Here is an 11,730-nt window from a genome sequence, read left to right on the forward strand (position 1 = left end):
GTCATACTAAAGAGTAACACGCCCTCACTAAAGCCCCTCGATGTGTTTCTTTGTCTTTCAAGCGGCATCAGATCATCAAATACGTCAATGCACGAGCCCGTGCATCGTGCGACACTGTGAAGCAAATGGCGACGCGGCACTAAAAGGGGCGACTATGGAGCGGTGGCCGGAAGTTGCTATGGAGAGGACCCTCAAAGGAAACTGTGGTGTGGCTCCGATCACTCCTGGTCACGGTGCTCCTGGTATCGTCGCACGTCTCTCTCGCGTTCGCCAACAGTCGTTGCGGGTACTTGTAAGAAATACCTAGCGTGAAGTTTATCAATGGACTTTGGCTGACAGCCTTTGCTTGACTTCCATGGCTACTATCCCCCTCTCTATATCTCGGTGATTTTCTAACCCCTCTTACGCATGCAAAAAAAAATGTATACATATATATACCGGGTGTTCCATTTTAATTCGAATAGATTTTCTACATAATATTCGTAAAAGATGCCCTAATACGGTTTGTAGAAGTAGGTCGGTCTACCCACCCTAGTGAAAAATACACCAGCTCGAGGGCTGGTGTGACTTGATGTTACACCAGACTTTTTCACAGATGTGATTTGGGACGTTTTCTGGTGTGACACCAGAAACCTGGTGTTCTGTTGTGACACCAGAAATCTGATGTGTGGGTATGACACCAGAAATCTGGTGTTCTGATGTTAGACCAGAAATCTGGTGTTCTGGCGGGACATCAGGTTTTGTTGTAATATGATGCCAGACCACCTGTTGACTGGGTGTTGCTTTACTCTCAAAAAAGCGTACAATGATAAGTTTGACAACAACGCTGCTGCCATAATTACTTTATTCAAAAAAGCAAAAAAGCACAACAGTAAAGCTTCTGAAGCTTTACTGTTGTAGGGAGTTGGCCGTGTTCAACTGGAGTTTGTCCGGAGCCACTGCCGTGCGTCGAAGAACCGGACGCCCTGTCGTTCCGAAATTCTTGGCCTTTCAGCTTGCGGTTGACTCGTGTCTTAGTTACGCTGATCCGTTCCGCGTACCCCTCCGCACCAGAAATTTCCTCTTCTAAGGCATCATATTCGACAGATAGCTCGATTTCCTTGTCCAGCTCTTTCAGGGAAGCCTCCTTAAGTAGAAGAATATCAAATGTTTCTTCGAGCTCACCGATGTCGGTTGGATCCGTAGCCAGCAGACGCCAGTCTCGTTGATGATATTTGTTGTGGCGGCTCGCAGGGTAATCCTCTTTCGCTTCAGGCGGTCGACGCCCTCCTCGCTCGTAGTAGGCATTTCGGCCCCAAAAATCGTAATAATTACTAGCTTCCTTTGTTTCTTTGCTACCAAACCAAGCTCGTCGGAAGTAAGGAAAGCGCACCAACACATCTTTTCGGCTTCGACTCACAAAGAAGACTTCTTTACTTTCTCAAACTTAAACAAGAATACCGGTGGAAAGGGAAAGGGAAACCCTCGAAGAGTCGAGCCGGCGAGCGCCCCAAGCTGCTCAAGGCCGCCCGGGAAAGTGCTCGGGACGAGGGGGACACTTCTTGAGCACAAAGAAGCCCGCCGCGGGGTCTCCGGCGACCACCAAGACGGGAGGAAGCAAGGCAACCCGTCGGGGGACGGAGCGGCACACAAACTAATAGAAAACACGCACGCGGACGGGGGGGAGAAGTCAACAAAAACACAACTCTGGTGTCACATCAAACTGCGTGGTGTGCACACCAGGCTGCCTGGTCGGTGCATGAGTCCTTGTGATGTGACACCAGACTCCCTTGGTGTACCCATCAGGCTGATGTGCGGGTACACCAGCATTCCTGGTGGGCACGCCAGGCTGGTGTGCTCGATACATCAGCATCACTGGTGGGCACACCAGATATTCTGGTGTCACAACAGGATTCTTTGATGTCACACCAGGATTGCCTGGTGTATTTTTCATTAGGGCAGCTTGCTCTTTTAAAGCAGAAAATATATAATTTTAGGCAACTTTGAGCAAAAAAAGAAAACACGAATATTTATTGATTTTAGTAAAGCCTTCGATCATCTAGATCATAATCTGTTCATAAAAAAACTAGAAAGATATGGTTTTCGTCGACAGGTATCAACTTTAATTGCGTCATATCTTTCAGATCGTAAGCAATACGACCATAAAAATGTCTATTCTTCTAATATAAAACCAATTGAATCTGGAGTTCCCTAAGGAAGTATTCTAGGTCCTTTTTTGTTTAGTTTATATTGTTTAATTAATAATTGTTTGTTTAATTATATGTCAAATGATATCGTGAACTTAAATAAAAATATCAAATATGTAATTTACGCGGACGATACTAGTTTACTATTTGCAGGTAATAACTTTAATGAACTAATAAATAGCGCACATGAAACTCTTAAAGACCTTGTTAAGTAATGTAGCTGTAATGTTCTACAAATCAATGAGAATGAAACAAAAGATTTTTTTTTAGAGCGCAGCTCTTAGGGGCCCGTTTCCGGCTTGAGCGGCGTCTCCGTCGGCGTCGCCGTCGGCGTAACCGCGAGGTCACGTGACCCCCCCAGGTCACGTGACCCGCTCAGGCCACGTGACCCTTGAGGTCACGTGACCCCCTGAAGTCACGTCACCCCCTTGAGGTCACGTGACCCCCTAAGGTCATGTGACCCCCCACAGGTCACGTGACCCCCCTCAGGTCATGTGTCCTCCCTCAGGTCACGTGACCCACCTCAGATCACGTTACCCCCTGAGGCCCCGTGACCCCTGAGGCCATGTAACCCCCCTGAGGTCACGTGACCCACTTGGGGACACGTGACCCCCCCCAAGTTCACGTGACCCCCTGAAGTCAGGCGACCCCTGAGGTCACGTGACCCTCCTGACGTCACGCGAACCCCCTTAGGTCACGTGACCTCAAGGAGTCACCTATCCCTCAGTACGCTTCCATCTTCCTCCTCAAGAGCTGCGCTCTAACCGGCGTTACAGGGAATTGTAAACGGCTTTCATTTTTTTCACCCAAAAAACAAAAAAAATGTTACTTTTACTTGTAATATCGTTTTGAGTTCGACTAAAATTGCAGTCCTCACTAGCTTTACGACTCTTGGTGTTCACGGATCAAATGCGATGGGACAATTATATTAATTATATTTTGCTTAAACTATCGCGTGTTGTTGGCTTGATGTATCGACACCGCAATCTTTTGCCAAGAAGTGTGAAACTTTTAAGTTATAACTCTTTATTTTTCTCTCATATAAATACTGCCACCTAGTTTGGGGTAATAGTACAAGTACTTCTGTTGCAGATAAAAATGCTAAGAAACATTTCCAATTTCCCATACGACCACCCTAGTGAACCGTTATTTAAAAGTTTAAAATTGTCGTAATGTTAAAATGTTACAAATCTGAAGTACAAAAAAATCATCTTAATATGGTTGACCTGGCTTCTCTTGGTCCAAAAGTGCCAACTTACCCCACACGAGGTTTGCAAAATTGGAAGTTACCCAATATTAGAACGACCTAAGCTGAGCAAATGTTATCTTAAACGTTTCCAAACCTACTTATTTTCTTAGCTTCAAAAATATTGATCCTATTAAGTCATCGAAAAAAGATATTCGAGAATTTTTTTCCAGTGTGGTTTTTTAGTAGTACTTTCCAGAGCTTTGAAATGTATAATGTTTCGTGTTTCCTGTGTATATATCTAAATGTATTTATGTATGACATTTTCTTTGTATATGTCCTCTCAATGTATCTATGGTATGTATCATGTATTACATAAATACATAGTTACATAGAACTCTCAATGTATGTATCATGTTACTACGAAAAACGTTAATATTGCCGCCTGATTACTTTTTGAATGTCATTGCGTCTTGTTTATTTTTTCTTGTGTTGCTGCTGTTTGAGAGGGGAGCCGGGGATTCGTCAAGCTGCAGCTTTTTTCCTCGGTTTCCCTCCATCATTTGTTTAATAAAAAAACAAAGATTATTATTATTATAGTTCTACGGCCAGGCGGACATTATGTGGGAGACTAATATTTACGATAAGTAGGCTAATTAATTAGATTCGTTAATTAACGTTTTAATTAGTGCAAGTAGACATAAGATTCCAATTAGAAACTCAGAGAGTGCCATCGAAAACCACTATATTAGTCAATTTTAGAACGACTTGGGGCTCGTGGGAAACTCGGGGGCGCACCAAAGTTACCACTCGTGTAGCAGGCGCAAAGCTACCAGTGGCGGAGAGGGATGATAATCTAATCATCCGCGTTCCGCCGCTGCTTGCTTTGCACTTGCTGCACGACTGGTAACTTTGGTGCGCCTCCGAGTTTCCCACGAGCCTCAAGTCGTTCTAAAATTGACTAATATAGCGGCTTTCGATGGCGCTCTCCAAGTTTCTAATTGGAATCATTTGTCTATTTTCACTACTTAAAGAGTTAAATAACGAATTTAATAATTAGCCGACTTATTGCAAAGCTTAGCAACGCAGATAATGTCCCCCTGGCCGTATAACTCACCTGCGCAAACCGTATAAGTAACTTTCACGGCTTTTTTTTTTCTTAGCAAACCTGTAAAGGTTAAAAAAAAAAAAAAAACTTTGTAGATGTATACAGGGTGTTTCACGAAAGGTGGACCGATTCGATTTTGCGAGAACTACGCATTGCACATAATAAAGGTTTACATCATTTGGTCTATAGCCAGGGGCCTATTTGGTAAAATTATTAAATTTCGGGATAATTAAGTTGTTCATTATTTTCACGTAATTAATTTCTAAAAACATTGGGTTTAAGGGCATGCTTTCGTTTGGAAACTTGCTGAGCATCACAGAAGAACACCGAAAAAATGGAGCGCGATAGAAGGTACGCGCTGCATTTTACAGCCTTCCGAAAAACAGCATAACTTCGGCGGGTTTTTAAATTTCGGTTTCCAACCAGAGCGCTTCTTTGCATCGACGATACCGGGCCCCGTGGAAAAAAGTGCAACCAACATCTGCTTCGCTGTCCTCGCGCAACGCAGCACAGGCAGGTTGCACTATTTCGCCACGGGGCGTGGTGCCGTCGACAACTCAATTGCTCACGCATTGGCTTATGTTATCAAGGAATAAATGCCTTGGATTGACGTTGTGTGGTCCCTCATTACTCTGTACCATGCGCCTGTGGCCATTCCTTATTCAGCATTCATTTTGGCCACGTCGAATCTGTTCTTCTCGGCAAGGCTCTTCGAGAATAAATTCGATGGTGCCAAATGTATGCTGCAGAAGGTACGGGTGCAGGAGAATGGTACGGTGCCATTTGACGTCGCATGCAAGGCATGTAAAACAGCCGATATTTAAAATTTAAAAACTATCCGTTGCTTTTTCATTTTGCCGACTGCTCCGGCTGCAGCGTCATCGACAGCAACACAATAGCGATTAGTTAGAACGCATTGTCTCCACGCAAAGCAAAGCAGGATGTGGATTCACCAGCATGTATTTCGACTTAATTTTGAGCCAGATATCTGTGATACGACTTTTCACTATATCTATTGTATTGTTTTTACTGCTTTTTTTTAGCATGCAGAAAAATCTTAATTTCTTGTGGCATGCACGCGGGCCCCAGTTTCAAGGCGACTAACACGCTCTTGTACGTTGGGAGGAGACGGTTGCTTCGGGTCATCGACAAAGGGAAAGAAACTACAACTTATCACGCAGCTAATTGACGTTTTAACTCAAGGTTACACAAGAATGCCATTTAATGTTTGCAACATATTGGAATACCTTTTCTTACGTGTTAGTATTTCAAGACCTAAGTTCATCGGAGAACGTTTGATTGCAACATGCAAGGCATCATTCACAGCCGAAGAGCTGTATGTGCAGGACGCATAAATTAGGGAGTTTTAACGCTATTCTTCATTTCTGTGTTTAATGCATGAGTGCATGGGTGCAGGCATGTAGCAACCACTCCGAACATGTTTTTTTTTATATTCTCGACGGCAAAAATATTTTTTTTCATTGCAGGCACCGTATGCATTACAATCGATACAGAAATGCATGGCTCTTTCGCACATTTTCAGTTGACTGTGACCGACTGCGTTACGACTGCTTCTTACTGCTTATGACAAGAATAACACATTGGCTCCATCATTCAAGAAGTCTTGTTAAACTTCCGATCTGCCTATTTTTACTAATTTCACCATAGGCATAAAATATATCTAATAATGTTAAAAGGTCCTCCGTAGACTTCATTTTGCAAATACTAGAAAACCTCCAGTTTGGTTATACGCGGGACGGAAGTATTCTAAAGCTTTTTGACTGACGGCGCCAGTGCTTCTATCATAAGCAGTCACAAGCGGTCCTAACACACTCTTTTACAGTCAAACGTAAATTTGTGAACCAATAAATCCTTACATCCTTGCACGCTTTTGCAGGGTATAATGAGCTAGCTTTCCCGTTTTTGGTTCACTTTTGGGCTGGTCACTTTCTTGGGAACTCCAAAGACTAGCCTTTAAGCAGCTGTCTTGTTCACTCGGTATTGACAGCAGACTAGACGCTATGCGTGTTTTAGGTCAATCGTGTCTCCAGTAAGGGTCACGTGGACACATCTCCAAACTGGTGATAAGGCGTAGCACGGCACCTGACTGAAGGCCACTGCTTGGTAGGCCACGCACAAAGCATCCACTGCACAATCAACTTTTGGACGAACTTACAAGACATACAAGTGACAAATCCACTGGCTGTGTTCATTGCTGGTACGCCCCTTGAAGATTAGCCTTTTGTCCGCCCCGTTCTGTTCTTGAAGAATCTCCTGCTTTCCTACTCCTTCTCTCTTTCTCTCTCTACCCTTTCCTAAGCTGAAAGCGTGGTAGAAGGTGAGCGCTCGAAGGGCCAATCAACCGGTTGCATTTTATCACTTGACTCCGCTGTCTGCGCCCGGTAACGGCAGGAGCGCGATCACGTGGTAAATGATTGACGCATGACGCAGTAGCGGTTTTCAATCCCAGAATGCCTGTGCTTGCTGAGCCATAGTCTCGTGTGTGCCGCGGCCTGCGGGGCTGCCGTGGACTTCGGTGGTAGATTGTATATCATTCCGCGACAACATATTCAAAGTATACCAAACCTATGCGTTCCAAAAAAAAAAAAAAAAACGCGTATATCGGCAACAAGCGAATTATTAGTAGAAGCCAAAGAAATTCTTGTGATGCGTTTAGTGTTCGGTTCGTAAAATGGCAGCTTGTGCCACGTCGTGTCGAAATTTCACGGAGCCCTTCCTTCTTGTTTTTGTGTTTGTGTGGTTGTTTTGCAGTACCCTCGTCGACATATATCTTTGATTACATCTTTCAACTTTGAGAACGTGGTAGCGCTTTTAGGTACAAGCGAGGGGAGAGAACAAGACACGGCAATGCGCTCACTCCAACATCGCTTCTAGACACGGACGAGACGGGAGGACAGCACAATGCGCTAACTTCAACTGTTGTTAAAGTTAGCGCATTGTGCTGTCATGTTGTTAAAGTTTAAGCACCAACTCGCCCAACAATCAGCATTGTACATTCAATTCAATTCGTTTATTTTTCCAACATGTTGTTGGGGCTCCCAAGAATAAAAGCTGTCAATGAAAGCTTGAGGGTGGCCGTGAGCGAGCTATTTTCTATCGTAAGTGCGCTGCAACCTACTTCTTGGCGACGACTGGCCGTTTATGGGTACTCGTCTGAGTCACCTCCAGAATTAAGCAGAATTAAGCAATACTCTCCATCAGCCTTGAGAATAATTTCCCCGAAATTACTGCCAGTCGCCTCCGATTTGCTGTCTGAAATCATATGACGACTGCCGGTGGAATACTGAATTATGCTCCCGGCATTTCGTTGAAACACGTTTCATAGAGAACTTTTCACGGATACACGCGTTTCATGGACACACATTTCTTTGATCCTAACATGTCATTGACATTAGTCAGCCGGCGGACTCTTCCTGTGCCTCCCATTGGGACTCCAATTGCAGACACCAGCGCCAAATCTCCCCTAACGGGCGTTGGGTTTCTCCAAAAGCAATAAGAAATAGACAAAACAATATGCGCGCCGTCGTCATGGCAACCGCTTGGTTATAGGGGAGGGTGTGAGAAGTGGTCCCTCCTCTCCCTCTCTCTCACCCTCGGCGACAAAAGGATGCAACTTGCAAGCATGCAAGTTTGTTCGGTGTTCGGAGCAACCTCCGCACTCTGAACGAATTTGCATCCTATTGTCGCTGATGTTGAGAGAAGAGGGAACTGCTCCCATTGCCGCCGTCTCATTCTTCTACAAAACAATTTTATCTTTTATACAAAAAAAAGTGTTTACCTTTTTTTTTTGCGAATGTCCGACACTTCCGAAACGATTGCACTTGACTTTGAGTTGCTCGATTGAGATCGGCTTGGCAAAAGTGCGCGTTCAGTGACTCACTTCCATCGGGGTTAGCGTGGGCAAGAGTGCAATTCTGCATTAAGGAAGGGAGGGAGGGGAGGGGCAGAATCTGGCGGAGCATGTGCAAACATTGTACAACTCCTCTAATGGTGAATTCTCCTGGTAGATTTAGAGCGCTTTCCCAAATCTGCGAGAAAGGCAAGGCTCTGCTCCGTGGGATCCACTCCAAATCGACGAGCGGAACTTGGGCTCGCATTTTCGAAGCGATCCGCCGGAGACTGTCTGCTGTTCAAAAATGGCCGCCGCTCGAACTTGACGAGCCAACCGAGCTTTTTGACGACCGATCACTACTGTCGGTGTCCACCTGTGTAAGCAACACGGGCCAGGTCCATTATTTGTACCATGGAGCCCACGTCGCAAAAAGCGAGGAAGACGTCCACATTTGCTATTGTCGCATACCTTTCGGCCGCCTCGAAGTGGCAGGGCGCAGCGATCGCCATCGGTTCAGCTCGGATTGCCGGGAAAGCTGTAATAAACGCAAAGAGGTAGCAAATCATCGCTTGCTCGATTGTTGCCTTGTCTGTTCTTGCTTTATTGTGCAGAAGAACGCCGGCGGTGCGCAGTCATAGAAAGGTAAACGATTAGTTGTGACGAAACGGAAGAGTCTAACTGCACGTCTGATTCCTTTGGACTTTATGTCCTTCCTTTCCCATTCTTCCTCTCAGGATCACAGATGTTAGCGCTTACAATTTGCCACGTTCCAATCCCTCCTCTGTGCTCCCGATCCAGGCGAGGTGGAAGCGTTCGAGCCGTCAGAATCCTGCTCGAACATCCGACGCGTCCGAACAGGTCCGACTCGACAATCCAGCCGGATCGGCGACCTCGCCGCAGAGCGAAAGGAACTGATGTAGTGCGCTTCTCTCGACTTCCGGCAAGCTCCATTGAATTTCATGGATCAAGTTCGGCGGGGTTGGAACCGCTCTGCAGGGCCACAAATCCGCGAGCGGGAGATGGACAGCTTGAGCTGGATCTGCCAATGGAGGATGTGCATTCCAAAAGGGCCGCACTTTGAAGTGCTCCGAGTCTGCGAGCGGAATTCGTCGTAAATTGACCAACACGCGCGCGTAGCAGGCGACACTGCTACCCAAAGTTGTCGTGCCCACTGACGCGTGATGGGATCCTCCAGAAAAAGTTCCATGCATACAGTATCTAGACTGTCACGCCACAGGGGCGATGGGCTTCAACGCGATACCACGAGTGTTTTTTATATTTAAAAATTCAATACAATCAACATAAAAGACAAAAAATTGCATCAGAGGGAGTTGGAATAGGTTCATTAGATGGTGAAACTCGGGACTGGGGTAAAAAATATGCACACGCTCAGACATTAGAAAGAGACGGAGAAAACGAGACAGACCACGTCAAACTCGGCACAGCTCGTAGTTTTAGTGGTAATTCACAAACGGCCGCATGGCGACACACGTTGTGCAGCGATCCGACGAAGTTTGGCAAACCCTTCACGTCTGCATGCCTCTTTGCAGGTGCAGCTGCCCAACCTGAAGACCTACCTTCCCCCCGAGCTGGCCTTCGTGAAGGTCGCGACCTTCACGATTGAAGCTTACGACCTTCAGGGGTGACCTCCGTGATGTCGCGTGCAACGTCATTATGGGAAACGTCCCATAATGCAATGCGCAATTACGCCCCTTAAGCCAGAAACGGGCGCCTAAGAGTCTAAAAGTTAATGAACCTCTTTTAGTTAATTAGGCAGCCTCTTGCGACGATTCGCCCCCCATAATACACCCCCCTGGACGTACAACTCCCCCGCACAGACCGCATTGCCGTAAAATACCGGGGAAGCGCCCAGCCCACTTTCACTGAAAACTAGGTCCATCTATAGCCCTTTTTAAGTTTTGCGCACTATTCAGACACAGCGCAAAGTAGTTTTTACGAGATGTGGTTGGCAGAGGAAAATGTGATGCTTTTGCTGTTTGAAACGTCTTCATAAGATGACATATATCTATAATCTAAAATTCTCCAACATATATCTTAATTCTCGAAATAAAGAGGGAAATTAGTAATGACTTTTTTTTATGGTTCTTAAGGTGAAAACGGGTATAGACACAAGGTCCTGTCATATCATTAAAAACCAAAGGGGCAGCCAATAAAGAGCTTTGCAGGCAGGGTATCCCCCATATCCCCCACCATCGCCGCAAGCAATCTTGTGGCCGTCGCAACAAGCTATTTTCGGCTGGAGCGCGTGGGAGCTTAACGCAGAATTTGTACAATTCCCAAATTTAGCTTCGAGCGCACTTTCGGGGCTCCCGGCCGAGTGCGCACGCCTTTGCATCGGCTTTTGCCCATTCGTGGTGTAGATGCCCTTTGCCTTTCGTTACATAACGCCGTATCCCCACTTCGAGCGCACTTCCGCGGCTCCCGGCAGAGTACGCACGCCTTTGCATCTGCTTTTGCCCATTCGTGGTGTAGATGCCCTTTGCCTTTCGTTACATAACGCCGTTTCCCCACTTCGAGCGCACTTTCGCGGCTCCCGGCCGAGTACGCACGCCTTTGCATCGGATTTTGCCCATTCGTGGTGTAGATGCACTTGGCCTTTCGTTACATAACGCCGTTTCCCCACTTCGAGCGCACTTTCGGGGCTCCCGGCCGAGTACGCACGTCTTTGCATCGGCTTTTGCCCATTCGTGGTGTAGATGCCCTTTGCCTTTCGTTACATAACGCCGTATCCCCACTTCGAGCGCACTTCCGCGGCTCCCGGCCGAGTACGCACGCCTTTGCATCTGCTTTTGCCCATTCGTGGTGTAGATGCCCTTTGCCTTTCGTTACATAACGCCGTTTCCCCACTTCGAGCGCACTTTCGCGGCTCCCGTCCGAGTACGCACGCCTTTGCATCGGCTTTTGCCCATTCGTAGTGTAGATGCCATTTGCCTTTCGTTACATAACGCCGTTTCCCCGCTTCGAGCGCACTTTCGGGGCTCCCGGCCGAGTACGCACGCCTTTGCATCGGCTTTTGCCCATTCGTGGTGTAGATGCCCTTTGCCTTTCGTTACATAACGCCGTTTCCCCGCTTCGAACGCTCTTTCGGGGCTCCCGGCCGAGTACGCACGCCTTTGCATCGGCTTTTGCCCATTCGTGGTGTAGATGCCCTTTGCCTTTCGTTACATAACGCCGTTTCCCCGCTTCAAGCGTACTTTTGCGGCTCCCGCAAGGTATACCTTGGCTCCCGTCCGAGTACGCACGCCTTTGCATCGGCTTTTGCCCATTCGTGGTGTAGATGCCCTTTGCTTTTCGTTACATAACGCCGTCTCCCCGCTTCAAGCGCACTTTCGGGGCTCCCGGCCGAGTACGCACGCCTTTGCATCGGCTACTGCCC

The sequence above is a fragment of the Ixodes scapularis genome, unplaced genomic scaffold (assembly GCF_016920785.2).
Source record: "Ixodes scapularis isolate PalLabHiFi unplaced genomic scaffold, ASM1692078v2 PGA_scaffold1__304_contigs__length_218370807, whole genome shotgun sequence".
NCBI lineage: Eukaryota > Metazoa > Arthropoda > Arachnida > Ixodida > Ixodidae > Ixodes > Ixodes scapularis.